The sequence below is a fragment of the Callorhinus ursinus genome, unplaced genomic scaffold (assembly GCF_003265705.2).
Source record: "Callorhinus ursinus isolate GAN/ISIS: 27379988/994484 unplaced genomic scaffold, GSC_fseal_2.0 scaffold10, whole genome shotgun sequence".
NCBI lineage: Eukaryota > Metazoa > Chordata > Mammalia > Carnivora > Otariidae > Callorhinus > Callorhinus ursinus.
This window is the reverse complement of record NW_027397072.1, coordinates 70,557,703-70,583,160: the sequence shown is the minus strand read 5'-3', so window position 1 is coordinate 70,583,160 and position 25,458 is coordinate 70,557,703. Positions and strand designations below refer to the sequence as shown.

General features: G+C 36.7%; 1 protein-coding gene and 1 pseudogene across 22 annotated transcripts in view; one reads left to right on the top strand and one right to left on the bottom strand.

Moving 5' to 3' along the window:
• NRXN1 (neurexin 1) overlaps window positions 1-25,458 on the bottom strand; it is a 1,133,502-nt gene that overhangs the window by 340,723 nt on the left and 767,321 nt on the right. The window lies entirely within an intron of this gene.
• On the top strand, window positions 14,343-14,434 carry LOC112821734 (U2 spliceosomal RNA; annotated as a pseudogene).

Here is a 25,458-nt window from a genome sequence, read left to right as displayed (position 1 = left end):
ATGAGTGAAAATAAGATTGCAGATGAACACAGTTAAAAAGTCATCATGTAATGTGGAAGCATTCGACTGTGAATGATGAAAGTATGGATCTACTCCTTATTTGTTACTCTGTAACTTTGCCAAAGTTACTGAAACTCTCCAGTAATCCTCCTCTTCCTCTTCTGAAAATAAGGGGTTTGTTCCAGGTAATCTCTATTGTCAATTCCAACTCTATTCTCTGAATTTAAAATATCACTTCACTAAAGCTGGCACTAACCTTGAACCTGATGTCAGAGTACAGAGCAGTGTTCAATGACCATGAGCATGAAGCAGGAAAACATGTTTACCAACAAGGCACTATAGCAGTAACAGGAAAAGATTTCTTTGAGTGGAGATTTTCTTTCTTATTTGACTTTAAACAATAATTGCATAGAATGTTATATTTCGTGATCATGAAGTGATATACGAGAGGACATGTTATTTCATATACTAATTCTTTTTATGTTTATGGAAAATTGAGGCATAAATACAAGGAAAAAATGAACAGCATTAGCTGAATACTTTTAGCAGTCAACATTTTTATTTCCTGAAATTGTATACCCCACATGACTGGCCTAGCAACTCCATCCAAAATCAATACAATACAAAATCTACAGAAATGACAACCTAAAATGAGCCCACGGTTTATTAAAACCTAGTTATGTAATTACTAAGGTCCTCTTGGTCTAAAATCTATAATTACTGCAGTTACTACCAAAAAGGTTGGGTTAAATGTTATTAAGCAGAAACCACCCAGGCTGATTTGTTTTGTGAATACATGTTAAGATAATTCCTACTTATAAGAACAGAATCATTCCAAGCTGGAATGATTATGAGCCTTGGTAGATTCTATTGTCACAAATATGACTCAGATCCAGAAAGGGATTCATTATCCTATTTCACCAGTCAATTTAAGTTGTGAAAATACAAGGGAAAGTGAAAGCATATTCTCTACAACTGTAGCTGCACCTGCATCATTTTTTCCCATCTTTCCAGTTGAGAAAGACCAGGCATCAGCTCAGTTGTCCAAAGCTTAGTAATTCTTAACCTTAGGCAATCCTGTCCATGTTCACCAGGAATGTAGTCATTTGTTTGCGTTCATGTGTTTGGAGTTTTGGCAAGGAATTTAAAGTCCTTTATAGATACCTAGTTATATCATTACAGTGCTCACTCCCTGGTGGATTAATAATACCATTTGAAATGTCATTAAACTTTTCACACCAGAGGGAGATAACCTTGTTTTCTTCTGAGTTACATGACAGTACTCTACACACTGGCTGGATTTCATCTATTGGGTCGACTTTTGTTTGTTTGTTTGTTTGTTTGTTTGTTTTTCAAGTACCTGTTGAAGGCTAACTGGCAAGGTGACGGTCATTTTTACCTAGGGAAAAGAAGATATACAACAAATGACCTGTCTTAGGTCATAAAATTAGCAGAGAAAAACCTTAGGGATATCTTCAGGGATTTATTTCTCAGGTTTTAAAAGTCTGCCCTTCACACAAGTGTCCCATATTAAAGCAATAAAATATAATGCACTTATTGTAACAAGGCACCCTTTGTGCTCTCAACAAATGTTGAATAAATAAATCTAGGGCAACTTCCACTACTCACCTATCCAAGGACTCCAAATGAAAGAAAACATTATGTAGAGATAACTGTTAGTTCTTCAAACATTCTGATCGAAAACATTCATAGGTTACGTGTAACAGGTTTAATTATAATTTATAATTAAATAGTATTTCTATATTGCAGAAATTGTGAAGAGCACAGAAATGAAGGGTAAAGGGACTTAAAAGAGGTGACGAAAATTTTAAATGATTTGACTATTGAAAAAGAATGAAAAATAAATAAAGAGAAAAAATAGAGAATAGTAAGAGCAATAACATTGGACTAAGAAGATAGAGCACGCATCCTTCCAGAGAGGTCTCCAGGTTGTCCCCCTTACCAGTCTTAACACTATCAACAATACAGCTTGTTTAGGGTGTGAGCTATATCCTCAAACATTAACTTAACTTTGTATCACTCTATTGATTGGATATTTGGCTCAGGACCAGCACAGACCAGAATTGGTCTAAAGGTTGCTCTCTTGGTTTAGAAACCATTTAGCAAGTGACATCGTGTGAAATCAATGGCCTGTTACTCCTTTCATCTTTCTCAAGTTCAATATCATAAGGGTCCTTAAGATTTAATGAACCTAGTCTGGTGAGTGAAGCTTTCAATCTGCTTTCTTTCTTCTAATGCATTAAAATGACTTGTATGGGAAATGAGTAGAACCTTATGCAGTGGGACAACTGTAACAACTAACAGATTTATGAATTAATGATAATATGGCAGTGAGGTATATGTTTAAACCACTTTTTCAACAAGATTTATTTAAAGAAAAGAGTTGGAAAAAAATCCCTGGTGATTAAAAAAAAAAAGCCACATTTGAACATGTGTGTGTGTGTATACACACACACACACACACAAACAGAATAGATAACATTGTAGAACAGTCACCAAGATTCTAGAAATCCATTAACATTTCATATCCAAGGAAACTAGCCACTCCCTTCTTCTAAAAAAGAAAACATTTTCAAAGTAAAATTCAAAACCAGATAAATGACAAAGCAAACATTTTGAAAGAAGATAAATTATAGTCAGACAGATGGAGAAACAAATAAGAAATAGGCATTCCCATCAGCAGTAAGAGGCAGCCAACAGGGAAAAAGAAAAGGAAAGAAAGAAAAGAAACATAAATAATAATAGATCAATGCAAGCAGGTCAATGAGAAGGACACTGTCATGTACTCTAGCAAAAGGATAATTTCCTTGTAAAATGGAGAAACTCCCCCAGAACATTAGGACATAGTTATATTTCAGTTTTCTTAACAGATTTTGAATGCTCTGAGCACATGTCCAGATGAACATTGAGGATGCATTTCAGAGAAGAGCTACCTTTTAAGGCTCCTGTTTTTTGGAGACAAGAAGTTTTCATATCAAGACTATATATCTTTTTTCTTTAGAATAATACCATCAAAAGGAAAAGTTTGTCCAACTATTTGTGAAATTAAGTCTGTGATGCCAGGGGCGCCTGGGTGGCTCAGTCGTTAGGTGTCTGCCTTCGGCTCCGGTCATGATCCCAGAGTCCTGGGATCGAGCCCTGCATCGGGCTCCCGGGTTGGTGAGAAGCCTGCTTCTCCCTCTCTCCCACTCCCCCTGCTTGTGTTCCCTCTCTCGCTGTGTCTCTCTCTGTCAAATAAACAAATAAAATCTTAAAAAAAGAAAAAAGTCTGTGATGCCAGATCTTCTCAAGAAAACAAGAAAAAGAATAATTATGGCAATTGATGAGATATACTAACCAATGCATTTATTATACTTATAAATATTTTTAGAGAAAACTAAATTTTGAGACTGATGCCATCCCAAAAATTGCCTGAAAAGAAAATTCTACTATCCTTATTAATCCACATCTACAAAAACATTGGGACATTTAACTTGTGTTTTTTTTTTTCAAATACATTCAATATGGATGGACTTAATATTATCATATAAAGAAGTATAGGGTCTGCTTCTTCATTCCTAGGGGATTTATTCTAGGGAAAGGCCAATTCATCAATTCTTGATTCTCATGTATTGGAGATATATTTGCTCTTTGGTAGAAAAGACCTGGATAAGGAAAACAACTACTGAAGAACAAAATGTTCTCTGATCTGATCTTAAATTCCTAGAAACAAGCAACTTCCCACTAACTCAACCTACTAAGTCCAGAGAATCAGAAAACAGCAGATACTTTCTACGTGAGAATTAAACCACTCTCTATATAATAGGAACAACGTCAGGAGAATCTAGTGTAAAGACTTACCATGATGAGGAGACTCAGTGACTGCACTGCCAGTCTCTTCAGTCAAAATCATCTAATATGATTAAAGCACAATACAATAAAGTCATAGATAGGTCTATTGCATTACAACATGAGCCATTAGTTCCTAGACAAGATGCACAAGATGCCCTGTTTCTGGTTCACTGTGGGAAACTCCTTCCAATAGCGATAAGCAAAGAAAAAAACACAGAAACCAAAAACAACAAAAAGCACTCTTCTATATAGTATAGAGGTACCTTGTACTTTATTTTTTTTTTAAGTAGGCTCCACACCCAGTGTAGAGCCCAATGTGGGGCTTGAACTCATGACCCCAAGATCGAGACGTGAGCTGAAATGAAGAGTCAGACACATAACCAACTGAGCCACCCAGGTGCCCCTATAGGTGTCCATTATTCTAAAGGGAAGGACCTCTGACATAGTTAAAACAACTAGAAAATATTCAAAGGTGATTTCACAAAGTGCATCCGAATATCAAGGCGCTTTCGAAATTTCCTAATAAAATGTGAAGTAGTATTCTTTTCCCATTAATATTTCAAGTTTTCACCTTATAAAAACAAAGGTGATAGTAGGACACAAGGCCAGAGAAGGTCATCTTTCCATCACAATATGTCCTCCTCACCACAGTCATTCACACTTAAAAACAACAAACAAATAAAAACTATTATTCCTTAGGGACCATGAAAGTGAACATCTGACTTGAGAAATACTTTCTTTGGCTTAGGTTGCTTATTCTTACTTTCTTCAAATGCACAAGAGGGGCAAGTCAAAGCTAGAACAAATAGTCACAATAGAGTTTTGAACACCAATTTGTAACTCATTGATTCCATGCGTTTTCCAAGAACCCTCCTGGAATGGACAGAGCTAGTTCTACATAATTAAATGGGAGTAGAAATAAACCCCTACAGTTATCACAAAATTAAGCAGGCAGGGAACAAGAAGCAAGGTTAGGGCTTTGAGACTAAGACCACTCAAAATAAATTCTAAGAAATTTTTTTTTTCTGTAATAACCAAGGTGGTGTTTTGCTGAGAGTGGTAGTAAGACAGGGTAAGGAGAGAGGGGAAAGAAGCTAGTCAGTTGCCAATAATAATGACCGGGGTGACCTCTCATTCTGTCTTTCCCATCTTTTTGTCTCTCCTCACTACTGCTTTACCTAAGAGGCCTTTCCATGTCAGTGAGTTCACTGTGACAGAGGATGGATGGTTTCCAGGTGGTAGACAAAAAAGGCTATGTTTGGTATTTAAGAAAATGTAAGTAGAACATAACTCTATTCACTATGTCAAAATCACATGGATAAAGGAGTATAGAGAACATTACTTATTCTTCCTTATTTTAGAAAACTTATGGAACACTCAGTTTAATCTCTACATACAGACAGCACAGCCACCTAGGGAATTAATTATTTGCTTTGTGCACACCTTATGATCATGTCTCTTAAAGGAATTCCCAAAGCAATCCTTTGTACATGTCTGCTGCTATTCTGTTTTTCAGAGCCTAATGCGCTCTGTAAGGTTGTCAGAAAAAAAGAAAAAAATCAGTTGTTTCTTTGTTTAGACAGAGAGGCAAATGAATAAAACAGACAAGAAAAGTACAGGAAAGAACAGTTTAAGTATAAATACAAGTTAGTCCTGTCTCTGACTTTGCAACGGTCTCTGGCCAATGACAAACCAACTAAATGGTATCCATATTTTTCTCAGAAATACTGTATTAAATATATTAGTATATCCTTGAAAACTAAAATAATATAAAGCTCAGGAAAACAATGTTTGTAGTATATATATTTCCTCAAACAAAAAAGGAAACGTTTATTACAATAATGCCTTAATTTTCAAATGGACCATTTACATCCTGGATGGTCTCAAAATTGAAAATAAAAAGCAATAAGGGGGTGCCTGGGTGGCTCAGTTGGTTAAGCGTCCAACTCTTGATTTCAGCTCAGGTCAAGATCTCAAGGTCATGAGACTGAGCTTGGTGTTGGGCTCTGTGCTCAGCAGGGAGTCTGCTTGTCTCACTCTCCCTCTGCCCCTCCCGCGGCTCTCTCTCTCTCAAATAAATTGATAAATCTTAAAAAAAGAAAAAAGCAGGGCGCCTGGGTGGCTCAGTTGGTTAAGCGACTGCCTTCGGCTCAGGTCATGATCCCGGAGTCCTGGGATCGAGTCCCACATCAGGCTCCCGGCTCAGCAGGGACCCTGCTTCTCCCTCTGACCCTCTCCCCTCTCATGCTGTTTCTCTCTCTCCTTCTCTCTGTCAAATAAATAAATAAATAAAATCTTTAAAAAAAAAAAGAAAAAAGCAGTAAGAATCTCGACACTTGAACTTCTCTGGAAGGATGAAGGTCCTTATGTTCTCTGGGAGGGCACCTGTTAGATTAGTTTCCTATCTGAACTGCCACAGCACTGATTCATTCTGGTACTTGGTTAATAACAACAAAGCCAGAAATATTTATCTAATGCCCAAAGCATCGGAGACATTATAGGGCACAGAAGAAAAGCTTATATACTAAATATAGAATAGTCACATCGCGGATGTGCCAATTTAGGAGTAACAGTCATATAAATAATATTTACATTTAAGAGCACTTTATGAGTCTCAAAATCCGTTTTGCACTGTTATTTCATTTAATAGACATTAAACAATGTCAATTCTAAAAAGACAGAGATCCAGAGGCGAATATGATACAAAACTTCAGATAGAGCTGGCATTTGAAAGATGAGTTGGATGTGAGTAGAAATGAGAGAAGAGGACAATTACGACTGAAAACTAAATTGGTCTTTCCTTCTTTTAAAAAGATTTAATTTATTTATTTGAGAGAGCATGGTGGAGGGCAGAGGGAGAAGCAGGCTCCTCACTGAGCAGGGAGCCCGATGCGGGACTCAATCCCAGGACCCCATGATCATGACCTGAGCCGAAGGCAGATGCTTCCACTGACTGAGCCAACTAGGTGTCCCAGTCTTTATTTTCATAAGCATAAACCTCACTAATTCCTTATGGACACACATTTCTTATTATCCTCCTTAGCCTTAGGACTCCACCTCACAGCAACCTGACGAGCATTTACTGAGTTAAGCAGTGGGGAGGATCTGTCCTTCTGTATCTATCTTCATCATTAACATGGTACTTTACAAAATAGCTGGGGAGTTTAGGGTATAGCCCATGGCTATGGAATATAATTATGCTCACAGACTCAGGGAGCCAATCCCTTCACTTAAGGTTCATTAGCCTGAGTTCCAAAGATCCCAGGAGGTGATTCCTTCCTACTCTGAATCCCCACAGCACATATCACCCAGACACTGTCTGTAGCGCAACTTCAGCACTTCAAGTGAAATACTGTCTGTTAGCTCTTTGTCTTCCAGTTGGATCGTGTTATCTTTGTTCTGCCTCCCAATTAAACCCCAAAGCTCCTTGCAGGTAGGAACTATGTCATCCAGATTCTTTATCTAGGCCACATAGCTCCTAGCAAAATACTTGGCATAGTGTAGGTGCATAATCAATGTTTGCTTTGTGCCTCCGAGTTGCAAATGCTGCAATTTTGTGTTAAAGAAATGATGACATTTGCCTGGATTTTAAATGGTGACACTGGAGCAGGTGAAGAACACCAAGCAGGCCATGTAAACCTCTCACGGTTTCTGACTATGTGATAAAAGGTGCTTAGTTTGGTAACTGTGGCATTTCAGATTTGGAAAAGCTGGGAGAAGGCCATCTAGTTTGGACTCCTTGCTTTATATATGAAATAGGCTAAGAGAGAGGGGAAGGACCTTGCTAGATCACAACTAGTGTTGTGCCAAAAGGGAAGAAACTAACATTTGTTGTAGGCTTATCATATAGTAGGCAATCTTATTACAGTGCATGAAGAGGCTGCCAGATGTGGGTCACATGACCTCCTGGTACTTCAGCTGATAAGGCAACTTGTCATTCTGTAAGAGTCATAACTCTTGGTGTGGAAGACTGTCTACTCCTTTGTTTTCCTTTTGCTGTACGATTTCTTTTAGATATCCAGCAAAATATTTGTATTTTTCTCTACAAAAAGGAAAACATGTGCTGGGTAGCATGAACTGCTTTGGATAACTTAATAAGGAGGTGTTTGACATGAACAAGGAAAAAAAGAGACAAAAGGGAAAAGCAGACTTTTAAATATAGAGAACAAACTGGTGGTTGCCGGGGGGGGGGGGGGATAGGCAAACGGGACTAAGAGTACAGTTACTGTGATACGCCCTGAGTAACGTACAGAATTGCTGAATCAGATATTGTACACTTGAAACTAACATAACAGTGTGTGCTAATTATACCTGAATCAAAAAGATATAACATTTTTAAATGACATGCTTGAGTTTGCTATTCACCACAGACACTCCAAAGAAACATGTTTTTCTAAAATGCAGAACATGGGGGCGCCTGGGTGGCTCAGTCGGTTGAGGTCTGCCTGTGGCTCGGGTCATGATCCCGGGGTTCTGGGATGGAGCCCCATGTTGAGTTCCCAGCTCAGTGGGGAGCCTGCTTCTCCCTCTCCCTCTGCCCCTCCCCACCTCTGTGCTCGCTCGCTCTCACTCTCTCTCAAATAAATAAAATCTTAAAAAATATATATTTAAAAAAAACACAAAATGCAGAAAAGAATGAAATTCTCTATCACTTTCCCCTCTAGCTCTTGATTTTCTGAACCAGGAAGTTGTTGAATATTCACACTCTATCCTCCATACTTCCTCTCTTCTCCTCACCTTCATTTCTCCTTCTCAATTTCTTTAAATTGACTTGTATTCTACTTAAACCTACTTATTCTTACCAGATTCCCTCGCACCTCAGGCTCTTTTTCTCATCTTGGACTTTGCTTCAGTTGCTTTCCCTCAGAAGCTTTGGCTCTATTTTTCTTGTCAGCACAATCTAACGAATACAATGCTTGACTGAGAATGAGACATGGCTTTACTGCTCTCTCCCCATGTCTAGCAATATGGATGTGCTAATCAGTTCAGTCTCCTTTTTGGTTTTATCTCTCAATAAAGTGATATATTATTGTTCTCACTTAGTTTCCTTCAACCATATTTACTTCTATTTTCAAAAAAGAGAGATATGGAATATGGTAATTATATCCAACTGCCAATAATGGAAGAGATCACAATTAAATTGAAATAGGGATGACAAATGACCATACACTTTTCCTTTGAAGCAAATTCCATTTGGCTGACTTCAGAGTCAAAATACAACAGTTATTTTATCAGGGACAAAAAGAACATAGCTGGGATTCTAGCCCTAAGAGGTCAGGTGCCACTGGATTTAAGCCTTAGGAAGGACTTTAGATTTATTACAATACAGATTTTTTAAAGTTCTGGTATAAATGCCCTCTCTTGCCCATCATTCATATGATTCAATTGCTGGTTCCAAGGAGTTAGGTCATTTTCAACCCAGAGTGTTTTAGAAAATGAAGGCAACGCTGAGGTCCTTGAGCTCTTTTCAGGGGGCAGAAGGTGCCTTTTCCTGAGGTCAATGTTCTTAGCACCAGCCTGCCAGGAGCTGCCAAGGTGCATTTCAGTGCAAAATATGTCCAGCCCTTATATTTGAGTTTTATTTATTTTAAAATTCCCTTTTAAAATATTTATTAAACCATAAGAATGTCCACTCACATTGAATATAAAAAAAGATACAAAAGGGTATGTGCTCTCTCTTCCAAATTTGTATTTAAACATGACTGTGTCTATGTATTTACATATATTCATTCACACCAAAAAGGAATCTACCCAAACAATAACAATAATTATATCTGGACAATGGAATTTTGGGTGATTCTAATTTTCTTTTTTTTTTAACTTCACTGTATTTCCTATATTGTCATAAATATATAAACTTAATTTATAATCATGGCAAAATCAAATATATATATATGTTTTTCCTTTAAAGAAAGATGTTCTGTCTACACCAGCCAAAAACCTGCTGTTTTGTCAACCAATTCTTAAATTTCCTAATGAGATCTGAATTAGTGAACTTTTAAAACTGCAAATTTGAATTAATGTAAGTGTCTTGAAAAATAACTCTTAGCATATGGGAACCAGAAGTTCTGTCAAAGTGGAGTTTAACACTTAGCCTTAAGCAGCAGGAAAGGTCCAACTTGAGAAAAAACAAAACAAAACACAAAACACATTTGTCCATTAAATCTCTCCTGACATCCTTTCTTTTCTTTTTCTTCCCACAAAGAGTTTAAAGAGACAGATTTTGAATTTTGTTCTTTGGACATAAAGAGGTAAAATCTTAAAAAAAAAAAAAAATCCAACCTGCCCGATGATTAAGAATCTCCCATGTCTTACCCAAGTTTCACAGAACTTCTTCCATTTACATTGATGGGGTTCAACAGACCCTACCCCAAAGTTTGGCATTGTAGCATAGTGAGTATCTTAAACTGAAAGAGTCTGAGAAAAGAAGCAGGAAGATCACTCAGGAAGGTCCTCCCCTCTTTGCCCTTCTTCCCTGAAACAGGTCATAAAAAGACCCAGTGAAAGGTCCCCTCCCTGTACCAGAGAGGAGGAAGATACTTTAATCACCAGACGTAATTGAAAAACTTCAGTATTCCATCTGTAGAGGGGAAAAAACCAGTTCTTCCATAACATGGGTCTTTATCCCTGTGAGTGTCTTCTTTATGACTCACATAAAACATTTCATTTCTGGTCACCAAACATGTGGAGGTTTTTTCCCCCACACCAAGCCATTCTCTGCAGCACCAGCTGGGTGTCCTATAATTTAATTCAATTCTAACATTATCCAAACAGAGCATCAGTCCCGCAAGTCTGCCCCACCCCTCCAATGTCAAATGCTGGTTGCAACTCCAGGTTGTCATCTGTGCTTCTGACCAAATGGCAATAAACGAGACGTTCCCTCGACCTCCTCCTCAGGTTCTATTAACTTGCTAGAGGCGCTCACAGAACTCAGGGAAATACTCTGCTTGGCAGTCTATTAAAGGAAATGATACGGATGAACATCCTGATGGAAGAGATACACGGGGCAAGGGATGTGGGAAGGGTCCAGAGCTTCCATGTTCTCTCTAGGTGGGGTACTCTCCAGTACCTCTACATATTCATCCACCTAGAAGTTCTCTGAACCCTGAACTTTTGGGTTTTTACGGAGGCTTCATCACATAGATATGGTTGATCATGAACTCCGTTTTCCTCTCTTCTCCCTTCTCAGGAGAATGGGGGAGGAGAAGATGGAAAATTCCAAGCTTCTAATCATGACTTGGTCTTTCTGGTGACCAGACCTCTTCCAGGAGCCCACCCAGTTGTCTCATTAGGTCAAAAAACATTCTGGGACGCCTGGGTGACTCAGTCGGTTGAGTGTCTGCCTTTGACTCAGGTCATGATCCCAGGGTTCTGGGATCGAGTCCCACATCAGGTGCCCTGCTCAGTGGAGAGCCTGTTTCTCCCTCTGCCTGCTCTGCCTGCCCCTTCCCCTGTTTGTGTGCACGTTCTCTCTTTCTGAGAAATAAATACATAAAATCTTATAAAAAAAAAGAAAAAAAAAACATTCCTATCACCTAGGAAATTACAAGGGTTTCAGGAGTTTGACATCAGGAATAGAAATTAGAGACCAATATTAAAAAAAGAGATGTTCCTGGTGTTGTCACCACCTAAGAAATTACAGATGTTCCTGGTGCTGTTACCACTTAAGTTTTAGGATCTCTGTGCTAGGAACCAGGGGCAGAGACCAATATATATTCTCTATTATCGCTCACCACACCACAGAAAGGGAATGTGAGGCTCAGAAATTTTATTTGCTCATCTACATGGGACTCTAAGCAAGATTCAGTGAAAGAAAAATTAATGATAATTGTTTCAATCCTCTCTCTCATCCCCAACATTCCAGTGGCCACTCAAAATGACTATTTTTCCAATGGTGCAGTGTAACCAGGGGATATTTTAGGGCTGACTATTTCCATAAAATTCTATTCTCTTTCTTCAGTCTTACTTTACATGGTGCTTTCTGTCTAAACCATCAAGGTGTTAAAATATATTAGGACAAGTTGAAACCCAATGAGAACAAGTGATACATTTTAACAAGTTTTTTTAGGTCACTGTCTTGCAAACACAACGCAAGCTATATTTTTCTGTCACATGGAGAGATTTCAACATATTTATAGATCAGTGGAGAAACCTATTCACAGGTGTTGCATTTATTTTAAATTGATTTATTAGAATTATTTAAACGACAATTTGGCATTGCAAAAAAAAAAACGGAATGAAAACTTGGGTGTTCTGGTGAAAGATGGTAGAATGATCATACTTCCCCCCCATTTTTTCTTCCCAACCAACTGGTTTTTTTAAAGACAAGAAGAATGGGGGGGGAAATCTCAATAAAAGTAGGAAGCAACTAATCTATGAAGACGTGCTTCCCACTGCCCTGAAAATTAGACCTAGGTAAAGGACAAAGCTACTAGGTTAGAGGCCACTCCATTGGTAATGGGCAGTGGAGTCTGAGCTCCTCAGAGGTAAGTCACACAACCCCAGGCACCAAAATGCTTGGAGGGGAAAAGCTGGTGTCAGGACAAATTTCAGGAGAGTTACTGAACTGGGGAGGCATATTTCAATCAGGAAACACACAGGTTCATCCTTTCACATAAAACAGATCACAAGTTCAACAATGTGATGGGGAAAAGTAGATAATAAAAGCTCTCACTTTGGTCACCTGAAGAGAAGTAAATAATATCACTGCAGGTAAGCCCTGTGACATCAGCAGTTCACTGTGAACCCGCTAAACAATTACCCCTGGGAGTAGAGACAGCCACAGGGACAAGTGTGCTGATAAAGACAGGTAATGAGACAAGAGATGAGAAGGAAGCTGACTGCTTCCTCAGTCCTCCCTCCCTGAATTTCCCCTATGCTATCATTCAACAAAACTTGGCCCTAAAAACAAAATTCCCCAGTGAAAAATTAGAGACAAAAAAAAAAAAGCAGTAAATCATTATGACAAAAAAAAAAAAAAAAAAAAAAACACAAGAAGAATATACACCAGGAAAAAAAAAATCCTGCACAATTTAGTTAAAAATTATGGACACTAAAGTCTCCATGAAATCAAAAGAAAATATGGATTCTCTGAAACAAGGGCTAAAAGAAAAGATGAAGGAAATAAAAATAGACTAGAGGAGAGCAGGGAAGGAAAAAAAGAGCAAATAAAACTATGACAGAAAGCAAATCCTCTTTAACAGTTAATTCTTCCATTTAGAATGCGGAATCAGGGGCGCCTGGGTGGCTCAGTTGGTTAAGCGACTGCCTTCGGCTCAGGTCATGATCCTGGAGTCCCGGGATCGAGTCCCACATTGGGCTCCCTGCTCAGCAGGGTGTCTGCTTCTCCCTCTGACCCTCTTCCCTCTCGTGCTCTCTATCTTTCATTCTCTCTCTCTCTTGAATAAATAAAAATAAAATCTTAAAAAAAAAAAAAATAGAATGCGGAATCAATAGAACCTAAAGGTTATATTCCTCCAATAAAGGGAATGGCCATGGTTTCTGCAAAAGATACGAGGCAAAATAAGCACCAATTCTTTAAACACCAAGAATATCATCACTCCCTTTCTCCTGTGCCTTTAGAGGTCTTAAATAATTGAAAGTGAAGTTACTGGACAACAAGGTGATCTTTTACGATGAACTATCAAATTTAGATGTCAGAGTGATGGTTTGAGAAAAATCTAGCTCTGTAAAAGTGAACTAAGTCAAGATTTAAAAACAGTCTTTGATGCAACAGATTTTCTCTTTGTACGCTTACCTCAGCATAAAAGTGTGGCGTGTGTTACAGAATTGATACCAAACAGCTAAGAAACCTTCATGTGTTTTGAAAGACAAGGTATTGACCATGGTTTCTACAAAACAGGCTGAGCAAAATTAAAAAAAATAAATAAAACAGATTCTTTAAACACCAAGAATATCATCATTCCATTTGTTCTGTTCCTTTAGAGGAACACTTACAATTAAATAATTGTAAGTGAAGCTACTGGACAACAATGTTATTTCTTACGATGAACTACCAAATTTAGATGTCAGAGTGACAGCTGAAGAAAATTGCCTGAATGGAAAATAAATGAACAGCCACAAAGTAAACCAAGTCTACTTGCCTAAGCCTTGTGTTATTAACTAGAAGGATGCTTATTACAACAAGAAGCTATAGCTTATAAAAATTCTATGAAAATCAATAAAGATTTGCAGACTGTAACTTCAACAAAGATTTGATTTGTCAAATATTACTCTAACTTCCTTTATTTAGTGCATGCATTGGATTTCTAAAAATACCAAAGACAAATATTCATATTGACATCCAAAGGCAGTATTTTTATTTAAAAATCGTTTTCAATATCCAAAGTTTCATACTGAAAATATTCCTATGCATGGCTGGTGGTCCCTCATAATAGCATTCAGAACATTATTGTGTCTGCCTTGAACTTTATGCAAAGGATTGGGATCCTTACCTAAACTTTCTCTTTACCTTATATGTTAACATTTTAATCGCTTCTCGGCCTTTTGGCTAAGATCAAGTATAGTACCTTATATGTTAACACTTTATTATTCCAATTAATTATTTATTCATTGAGTCCCTCCTAATTGATTTATATGTCTAACTGCCACCCCACCTTGGTGAAATTCACTCCTTGAGTTTAGGTAAGTTACAGAATCTTTGTTTGCTCTTAATAAAGCTCCTTTAAACTTAAAAAAGGAAACTGGATAATCCTAGCCTCCTGGATTTGGGGTAGCTAGTTTTCAAAGGAACATATTAAATATTAGAAATGAATTTGCTGTGTAACTAGTTGTGTCAAAGGCCATGTTTGTTTAATGTGCCCTGCATACCGCAAAAAACCACTCAAATCACTGGACTTCATGATGACATTGATGATCCTATTAGAGCTTAGTACTACTACCTTGGAAAAAACAAAAATCTGCAATTTTACTGGCCAGTTTTGAAAGACTAAATGGCAAAATGGAAATGTCTAAAGTAAAATGGCCCATGTACTCAAGCAGTGCTTGCTCAATGACAGAAAGGGGAAGACACTCAAAAAGAGCACAAAGAAAAAGGTTCCCCGATGCCTGTTTTGATTTTAAGGAGGGGGTATGTATCAGCAGCTCAATTTTTATATCCTTGTAGACAATCCTTCACCTTATGAAAAACATACAGCCGTTTTTTTTTAAGTACATAAATAAGTAAATAAACAAGCCTAGCACTTGTATTCAGAAGATACATGTAACCAAGGAGTCATATGAAAACAAAGCCTGCTATTAAGAATTCTGACTTTCCTTCAACTGGAAAAAAATTTGGAGCCGAAGACTCTATTTTGCTGCTTTCTGGCTTTCTTAAGAACATAGGAAGCTCATACTGTTTGGCCAACAAGAGCCCAAAAAGGCTCTGAGATTCTTTTTTTTTTTTTTTTTTTTTTTTTTTAAGTGAGGCACTTGTACAAATGCAGTGTCCAGGCCATATTTGTTTTGGGCACTAAGCTCAAAAGAGAAGTTAACAAATATACTTCATTTTAGAAGGATACCCTCATGACAGATCAGAATTGGGCTGCTCTTGTAGCACACCCACTAAAACACAAAGTGCCTTTGTCACAGTATTGTTTATCTGCTTATATAACTCCAAAATATAGATTTCTGGGGGGAGGTTCCAGGGGATGCTTCCATCTTTGTTTTTCTTTATGTTTTGATGCAACCCTCAATTTGATCCACATCCTTCTATACAATCTACCACTATGAGAAATATTTATTTAACACACTGTTAGGGAAAACAAAAATAAAACCATCATGTACTGGGTGGCAGTTAAAATATTAGCATTCTTTTTTTTTTTGGCTTATAAACAATAGAAATTTATTTCTCAGGCACTAGTTATTCTGTGGAATCTGTCACATGACTCAAAATACCAAAAAATATTGGAATCATACACATTGATCATGGATAGTGAGTGCCTCCTATAAAAAAAAAAAAGTCTTAATGTACCACTTATATTCTGGGAGAAACAACTTAAATCAGGCCCAAAGGATCAGAGGGGGCCACTACATTTTGTGCATAAAAGCTCTCTATAGGGCTTTGTATTTCCACTTAACAGAGAGCAGCCCACTAAAGTATGATGGCATTTATTTACCATGTCAGAAAAAATTCTACAAAAGCATCAAACTGAAAGATGACAATGCAACCCTACCAAGCAAAAGGCCACTTTGTGTTCAACAGTACAGTATAGGGTGGCATCCAAAGACAGTCTGGGGAAATATGACCAGATTGAGATAAGCAGTATCACCGAGACTTCTTGGAATAATTCTAGTAAGAAATTATTTAAAAACAAAAGAACTTAATGATGGCTCACCAGCCTGACTGATCATTAAAAGAATCTAGAAGTAGTGTTTTAGTTACAAAGTGTACTCTGGAAATAACAATTCCTAAAATTAAAAATGTCATGCTTATCCAGTTATGCCACAAGCCTTCTTACCAAGTTCAAGTTTCTCTGCCCTTATTTTACACTTCAAGATTTAGAAGAATATGTGTTCAAAGAAACGGCCTGATATCTGTCACATCATTTGTCAGTGGCTATCAGCTAACATGTTCCTATTCCCTGGGAACCACTCTTCAAATCATCAGCCTGTCCAAAATAGAAATGGTGTTGGTATTACTGCTTGTACCTTATCCACCAAATGACCCATCAGTTGCTTGTCAAATGACACAGCCATCTATAAAAATATATGAAGATATTAGTCATCATCAAATTTATAATAATATGGCTGTTAACATTTTACATTTGATGAGACAGTAGATCCAAACTAAATAGTAACAGTTTAAAAGTTATAAAATATATCAATATGATGTGCATCTTAATAATGAGCACTCAGCAAAATTTGTTGACTGTAGTAGAGAAATATTCAAAACTAATGATATTCAAAGAAATATTCAGGTATCCAAAATATTAGATACTTTTATTATTAATGATAAAAATGTGCTCCTGGTTCCTGCCCTAAGGAAGGAAGTGAAAGGTCACCTTCTACAAACCAAGATCTTAAAGATAAACTGTACTAAAAAGAACCAAAAATATTGTATGCATTTGATCTCCTTTTCCACTCAAAGTTAAACTCTTTTTGTTGTGTGCCCCAGGATCATGATGGCTATGAAGAATTATTGTTGGTTGGGTAAGTAATTAAAAGACCATGATTCATTAATTAATCTATATGAATCACATATGCAAAAATTCTGATGAAGCTTAAGTAAATCAAACTGAAAATGTGTTCTGCCATTTTATAAAAGACAGCCACAATGCTTTAAATAGTAACTGTTTATAGACTACTTTGAAAGATAAAATATTTGCTTTATAGCTATTATTATTGACAATGTAGCAAGGGTCATTTTTAAATTAGTAGAGATAATAAAACATTAAGTGATTCACAAATTACAACAGAAAACAGAAAAGGTAAAGTGAACATAGGTTGAAAACATCATTATCTCAAGAGATTAATTTTAAAATAACTTAAAATGGCAGTTACACTAAGCCACTTACTTTTAACTTTAAATGTTAATTTATCTGGGAAATTTAATTCAGGTTTCCCTCCCAGTTAAAAAAAAAAAAAAAAGCTTTCTACAGAAAAGGTAAGCTTACAAAGCCGATATATTAGAAGCCAATTATTCACATTACAAATTCATTATTACTTTGCAAAATGATTCTTAATACGATTGCTTTAAATCAGTAAGTTTTCAAGTTGTAAATCTCCTGAGATTTTCTGAGGCTGCCACTTATCAAAAGCATATTAATCACATGGCCATGTGGCATGAATCATGATGAACCTTAGCCTTTGGGAGTCCAATGGGCTGGAATTGAAAGCGCAGCTCTGCTCTACTTAGCCATATAATCTCAAGCTGTACTTAACCTGGTGGAACCTCAGTCTCCTCGTCTATAAAATGGGAATAATAAATATCTGCCCCTGCAGAACATAGGTTATCCCTGAGGATAACCTATGACAAATAAGGTACATGGTTAATAAGTGGTGACGACTTTGTTAATATTAAATCACAGTCAATACCATAATTCAAACTCTGTGAGGCACATTAATTTGTAGTTTGGGATCCCTAACTCATTATTCTCCTAAATCCAAAGAGGACAAAAGATTCTCTTCAGAGCCTTTCCTCAGAAAAGACTATATTGATCAGGAAGAGGGTTCTCTGTTTGGTTGTTGTTTTGCTTTTTATTTTTTGTTTTTAAGTACTGGAGATTTAGAATACATTTTGAAGAAGCATAAGTTTGGGTTAAAAATATCTATTTTGGGGACCATGTTAAAGAGGGGCCAAGGTAAATTACATCTTTTTTATTTTATGTTAAAAATGCAAAATGGTAGGGGCACCTGGGTGGCTCATTCAGTTGAGCGTAGGACTCTTGGTTTCACCCCAGGTCATAATCTCCAGGGTCGTGAGGTCGAGTCCCCTGCCTGAAGCGGGGGCGAGGGCTGGGGAGGATGGGGAGGTGGAAGTCTGCTTGACTTCTCTCTCTCCCTCTGCCCCTCCCCCTGTTTGTATGCTCACATGCACTCTATCTCTCTAAAATAAATAAATCTTTAAAAAAAAAATCCAAAATGGTAAAACAACATCAAAACCTTGTTTCTGTTTCTTGTGCTGGGAACATGTATCTGTTACAGAGACCCTTGGTGAGTGAAAATGGCAGTCTGCTTCGATTTAAACTCTATTTTATAATCAAAGTAAAGTTACATTTTTTAATGGGGCTATGGAGTATCAAATGAAAGAATACACAGGAAAGTATCAATGAATTGGTAAGCATCATATAAATATTGGATACTATTAATATTAATGATAAAAATGTGCTCCTGGTCCCTGCCCTAAGAAAGGAAGTGAAGAGGTCCTCTTCCACAAACCAAGAGCTTAAAGATAAACTGTTTCCAATTAACCCAGGAATTTAGATTCATAAGAACCAAAAAAAATGAGATCTACTCATCCTGATGAGCACTGAGTCAGGTATACAACTGCTGAATCACTATACTGCAGACCCGAAACTAATTAACATTGTACATTAATTGTACTGGAATTTAAAAAATAAAAAAATAATTAAAAAACAAAACAAAGCACTCCTCAAAAAAGAAAAGCATAAACAATACCTGTTGCTAAAAGCATTTTTTAGTTAAATTAAAAATAATAAAAGAGATCCAACTGTCTCGAATTCATTAGGTGGTGCACTCCTTTAGAACTTGAATTTGCACCATGGTCTACAACTTCCAGTGTTCAAATCATAAAGCAAAAGTAGTTTCTAACTGCAGAATAAAACCCAATTCTTTCTCAAACATCTTTAAAATAAACATATCAATTAACCAAGAGTTAAATTCCGTTTGGCCTAAAGAAAAAGATGTATTACTATTGAGAAATTGATTCCCCTTTTATCATAAAATTATTTACCTAAAGCAAACTTCTATTTCATACCTGAGGTGTGAGGCACTGATATATTTAATCAAAATGTTTTTGAATTATTATTTTTTTACTTTTATGGTCTTCTCCATCTGTATTTTATACTCACATTTTTGGAACATTAAGTGAGAAGCAGGAAACAGAAGATGTTACTGGAAAGACAGGCAAAGCCTATGTTATAAAGAGCTGTTATGCCACAAAAAAGATTCTGAAATTTAGGACTTAAGTGATGCGAATCCACTAAATCGTTTTAAGCCAAGGAGAGAAACAGTTATATTTAACTTTAGGCAGATCACTCAGGTGATAATGTACAGTATGTTTTTGTTTTTTAGATTTTATTTATTTGAGAGAGAGAGAGCACAAGCAGGGGGGAGCGGCAGCAGAGGGAGAGGGAGAAGCAGGCTTCCCGCTGAGCAGGGAGCCCAGTGCGGGACTCGATCCCGGGATCCTGGGACCATGACCAGAGCCGAAGGCAGACGCTTAACGACTGAGCCACCCAGGCACCCAGTACAGTATTTTTAAGTCATTCATCACAGCCTCATACTAAGATATAATTCAAAGTTTGGAATAAATGGTGTAATTTGGGTCATATTGTTTACTTTCTATTTTTATATTATCTCCTTTCATAATATGAAGTCAGATGAATTCTTTGAAAGTATGAATTAATTCCAAGTAAAACCCAAGTTAACATTTCTTCCACTGTTTGATGACTAATTGGGGCAATAAAATTAATTCTGAGTAGGTGAGACCAACAGAGAGACGCATGTTTTAAGTGTCAGTAATTTATCAATTAACAACACTGTCAACCCTAATCTCACTTTGAAGACAAAGAGTAACTAAATCAACATCTTCTTTGGCTTAAGCAAGAAAGACCCCTTTCATCACAGATATTTGTTTAAACTCTGAGTCGTGGGTAATTGATCTGTAACAGAATAATATAAGACTCACCTATCGCCCTCTATTTTTGAGAACTATAAGTTATGTGAAGCAAGAGGCAAACAGTGTGTGCCTTCCTCACTGCTGCCCCAACAGCCCCCTGGGCTGCCTAGCACACAGGGAGGGTGGGAGGAACAAAAATCGGAAAGAATTGTCAAATGAGATAATGAATGTGGAATCCCTCCACGGACTGCAAAGTGGACTACAAGTGCTGTTTGTCTATTCTATAAATAGTCTCTAACTTCTTAAACACCCAGCTTTTAGGATACTCTAAAAAGAAAATGCTTTTTCTTCAACAAAATAAAAGCAACTGTTCCTCAAGATTCATTTAAGTATTTTGATGGAAATGCTTAAGGAATGAACGAGAGTCCTCAAACTTTAGCCTGTTTGTAATCTTAAACATCTTTCTTGTTAAAAACACAAAATGCACTTGCCAAAATGAATCCGTAACTTCCTTTTCTGGTGCAGAATTTAAGACTTTAATTTGAACAAGGAAGCTGAATTTAACATTGGATGTCCGTTATGAAGACTGAAGAATGCACCATCTTTACTTAATAATTTGCCATTACTCCTTATATGGAAGGATATCTGGTGTCCTATGTATGTGTGATGATTTTTCTTTTAAATTTTTTCCCTTTATGCTACACATAACTGCTATATATTTGTATATGTGAGTCTAGAACCAGAGCTTATGATTTAATGTATGCTCTCCTTTGTAATACCTACAGTTTCTGTCCAAATACATCAACAGACATCACCAGTGGCCCCTATTAACAGCGCCTGTCTTCTTACCCAGTCTCATCAGAAACTCCAGGCTTATTGTCCTCAAGGCTGGATTTGGACAACTCTAGGCAAATGCCTTAGTTCTCCCTCCTTCCATCCCTCTCTCTCCACTCTTTCTTTGCCCCTCTCTCTCCTTGTTCTACTTCTGATCAGAGCAACTTTTTTAAGACAAATGTTTTCCATCCTTTCCTCCCCACACAAAAAAAGAACCTTAAGGGATGCACAACAAGTAGTATTATGAGTTGCTATGATGCTGAGCTTTCACTGCATATGCAAAACTAAGAGAGCGCTTTCCTGTGGAAATCACAGTGATCATTTGATACAGTACTGATGCAGCAACCTTTGAGGATTCTCAGCTATTGATGAAGGATAACAATAACATTTCAGTTCCTTAAAAGAGTTCTTTCTCCCAATGCCTCAAGGTCTGTGCCTGTGCAGTACCACTGGCTTGGACTTTCTTACCCAGGACTTCTCTCCTCTTTGCCTAATGAACTCCCACTCACCCAACATATCACACTTTAAATGACACTCCTCTATGGAAACCTTTGCTGGCCTCCCCCATGAGAGCAGAGTCACCTATTATGTAAGTTTATAGCATCCTAAGTTCTTCTTCTTTGACACTTATGATGCTTTTAAAATTGCTATGTATTTTGAATTTTTTTTTAATAATGGCTGTGTCCCACAATAGGTATAAACTGTATAAGAGCAAAGACTATCTTTTGTTCCCCATCATATCCCCAGCACCTAGAAGAGAGCCTACCACAGAGTACACTGTAGCCAGTCAGTGCTTTCTCTCCACTCAGTTCTTACCCACCAACAGAATTCTGGCCTCCTGCTGTACCTAATACACCTCGTTCCACTCAACATAGGAAAATCTGCAGGATGAGGCAGGAGATTATTGTTTTATATAATATTTGATATTTTAAAAACAAGAAAAAGATTTTTTTTATTTTAAAAAGATAGAAGGTAATAATTTAAATGTTTCAATATGCAAAAAAAAATCTTCAGAAATAATTTCATGGAATTTCACTTTATGAAATGTTTCTATAAATTTGGTGTTCATTTTACTCACATCCACTTGCTAGGGCATTATATATTTTTAAGTCCTTCACTTACAGGAAGACCCATATAAAAAGAATTTCAAAAATACCCATATAGCTCATCTTTCAGTAAACAAAAGCAACTGAAACAGCTTGAAAAAACAGCAACACATGATAAAATGAAAAACTCTGAACTTGCAACTGTTATGAAAAGTGACATAGAAAATTTTAACCAAAAGCTGCCTGGAGCAAAGGTCTATCTCCAGTAGAAAATATATGGAAAACAACTAACCAGTGATCTAGTAATGGAAGGAATCAACCAGACAATATAGAATACCCTAATGTATAAATTTGCCATAAATGTTATTCAAAGGGGTAGAAGATGAACTGATAAACCACAAGTACCAGCCAAACAACCAAACCAAGGAAAACAAAACAAAACAAAAAAACTAGAAAAATTTCTTACATCCTATTGTTATCTCTGTGAATACATTACAAAATCCTGAGGAAAAGTGATTGCTGTATAATTGAAAAGATACTTCAAAGAGTTCCTATAAATATATATGAATTCACATTATCTCAGAAGTATTAAGATAAAATTAGAGTTTGAAATTCAGTGTTCTCTTGATAATTGGGAAATTATTTTTAGCCCCTAAGAAATAGTGTGGCATTTTGTACTAATCTCATTGCTGCTTCTGCTTCTATCTCTTCTTAACATCATCATCATCATCATTGTACATTAACTTATGTTGATTTTGGCATTTAAGTGCTAAGGATTGATGAATAGAACTCCCTATGTTTTAGTGAAGTTACTTTTCAATTTATAACCTTCTAAAAATCATGATCACCCATAGGAATAGGCTTATAAACTACTTTGCCTTTTCATTTCATTGAGCTGGAGCCTCACTACTTTTTTTAAAGAACAAGTACACAAATAAAAATAATCCAGCCGACTGGATTATTCAGTACCTACATGTTCTGTGCACTTACATCCCACATTTAATATCATTCCTATACTTTCCTGAATTGAATATTAATCAAATACTGTCTTTTCTTTCTACATTCTTCCCCCAACATGATAATGAATGTATATTTAAAGTTTCACTATGGTTTTTAATATATCTTCAGTATCAGTAAGCATGGAAAATATTATGAGGGAAGTGAACGAACTATCAACGGATAAAGATTTGTTATTGTTGTCTTCCAAAAGGGTGTTTACATAATTTTTATTTTAGATGTTAACCAGTATTTGAAGGAATGTTTTCTTCTTGACACTGCTCAGAGCTCACATCATCTGAATATTATTAGGCGTTCTTTCCCTAAGATAGGAGCTGCAACAGAGGGAAGATGACTAACTATAGCATGTCTCAAGATAAGTTTGCTTTCTACTATCTGACTGTAGGGTGCAGTCTTCACTGGGGCACAGATGGATTATAATGAAATGGTCTGGTCTCAGTTTCCAAGTGTTATCATTCTCATAGTCTACCACATGGTCGATAAAACTACATTTTAAACAAATGAAAATAAGTGCTAGTTGCTGATAAGATTCAATTTCCCATAAGTTACAGCTTGCTTTATTCATTTAAGAAGCGATATTAAAATATTATTTCATATGTATTAAATTTTTTCCTTTGATGACCCACCAGTATTTCTAGACTATCACTTCCTGATACATTGATCTATAAATGATCTTGTAAAATGAATGGGCACTAAGGAGCTCTCCTGTTGGGGTAAGGACCCTGAACTGGTAGAGGGCGGAGTGCAGAAACAACAAATAAAATAAATAAAAGTATGTATTATTGGTACACAGTTTAAATATGTGTTTGAAGATTTACTAAATGTCCAATCCAAACAAAAACTCAAAGAAATCTTTCTCTTGGGTGTTCAAACAGTACGTAATTAGGTTGCATCATATGAATAAACTTTTCATCAAACACTTCCTGAATACTTATTTGCTAGGAGTTGTATTTAATAATGGGACTAAAGCAGTGGTTGCCAAGTGGGGGGCAATTCTACTCCCAGGGAACATTTGACAATGTCTGAAAACAGTTTTGGTTGTCACAGCTGGGGGAGAAGTGCTGCTGGCATCCAGAGGATAGAGGTTAGGGATGCTGCTGAACATCGTACAATGTACAAATCAGAATTGCCTAGCCCCATATATCAGTACTGATGAGGTGAGAAACCCCACAATAAAGACACAAGGATGATTCAGAGTGGCATAAAACTGGAGAAAGAATAGCTTTTGGGGGGTGACTCTACCAATCCCAGTGAGAAGAAACAGATTCCTAAACTAAAACAGTAAGGTTAGAGTGAAGAGAGAATCCGGTGGAGAAATTTTAAGGAAAGACCACAGACAAGATTCAGTGATGGAGTAGCTTTGAGACAAGTAAGAAAGGTGAAGAAATCTAGGACAAAGCCTGGAGTTCTGACTTTGCTGACCTAGTAGTGGTGACTGTCAATACATGGAGAAAGGGGGTGTAGAAGGTGACACGGAACTGAACAGAAAGTTAGTTTGGTTTTGGAGATGTTGAGCTAAAGAAGATTGAGTACATTTAAACAGAGCCAGTTGCTAAGAAGGTATGAAGGAATAATGAATGTATAACTCAACAGAGCTCTAAAGTTGAGGTTAAAAAGCCAGGGACTGATCATCAAATAAGTTGAAGTTTTGCACATTATTATTTATTAAAGGATAACAGGGGGAAAAAAAAAAAAGAGAGAGAATTGTCAGATGTCTTTCTCACAACGCAAACAAGATGTCTGAAGCTGAGCAGTTTCATTTCCCCTACGATGGTGAGTTCTCCCCTACGACAAATATGCAATTTGTGGTAGTAATGTGTAGCTCTCCCCCCCCCCAGTATTATTCTCCACAGAAATCTTCCCTTATTCACTACTGTCCTTTTATATTAGTGTGTGATATAAATCAAGACTGACAGAAGAGACATCTTATTAGAAACCAGGAACTGTTTTGATGTATTTGCCAAAACTCTGTATTATTTGGCTTCTTTCCTGCTACATAAAGTAAGTGTCATTTCACTGTAATTCTAAATGCAATTTAATATTAGCTATGAATTTTCAGGGCAGGGTTAGTTAATTAAGGTCTTAAACTGAAATGCATATTGCAAATATATGCATTACAAACACATTTATATAACTTATAAATAGCCATGTATATAAATTACTTATCTATAAAACATACAGCATCTCACTGTTATTGATTTCAAATAGAATCAAGACACTTGAATTCAGTGCATAGGAAGGAAATATAATATCTGTGCATTCCATAATCAGCTAACCTTTGGCAAATTCATTAATTTTTTACAAGAAAAAAGGCAATATTCAGAATTCTAAACCACAAATGGTAATGTATCCTGAGCCAACCCAGATATTGTTAGTACTTATATACTGAGAAACAATTAGAAATTAATT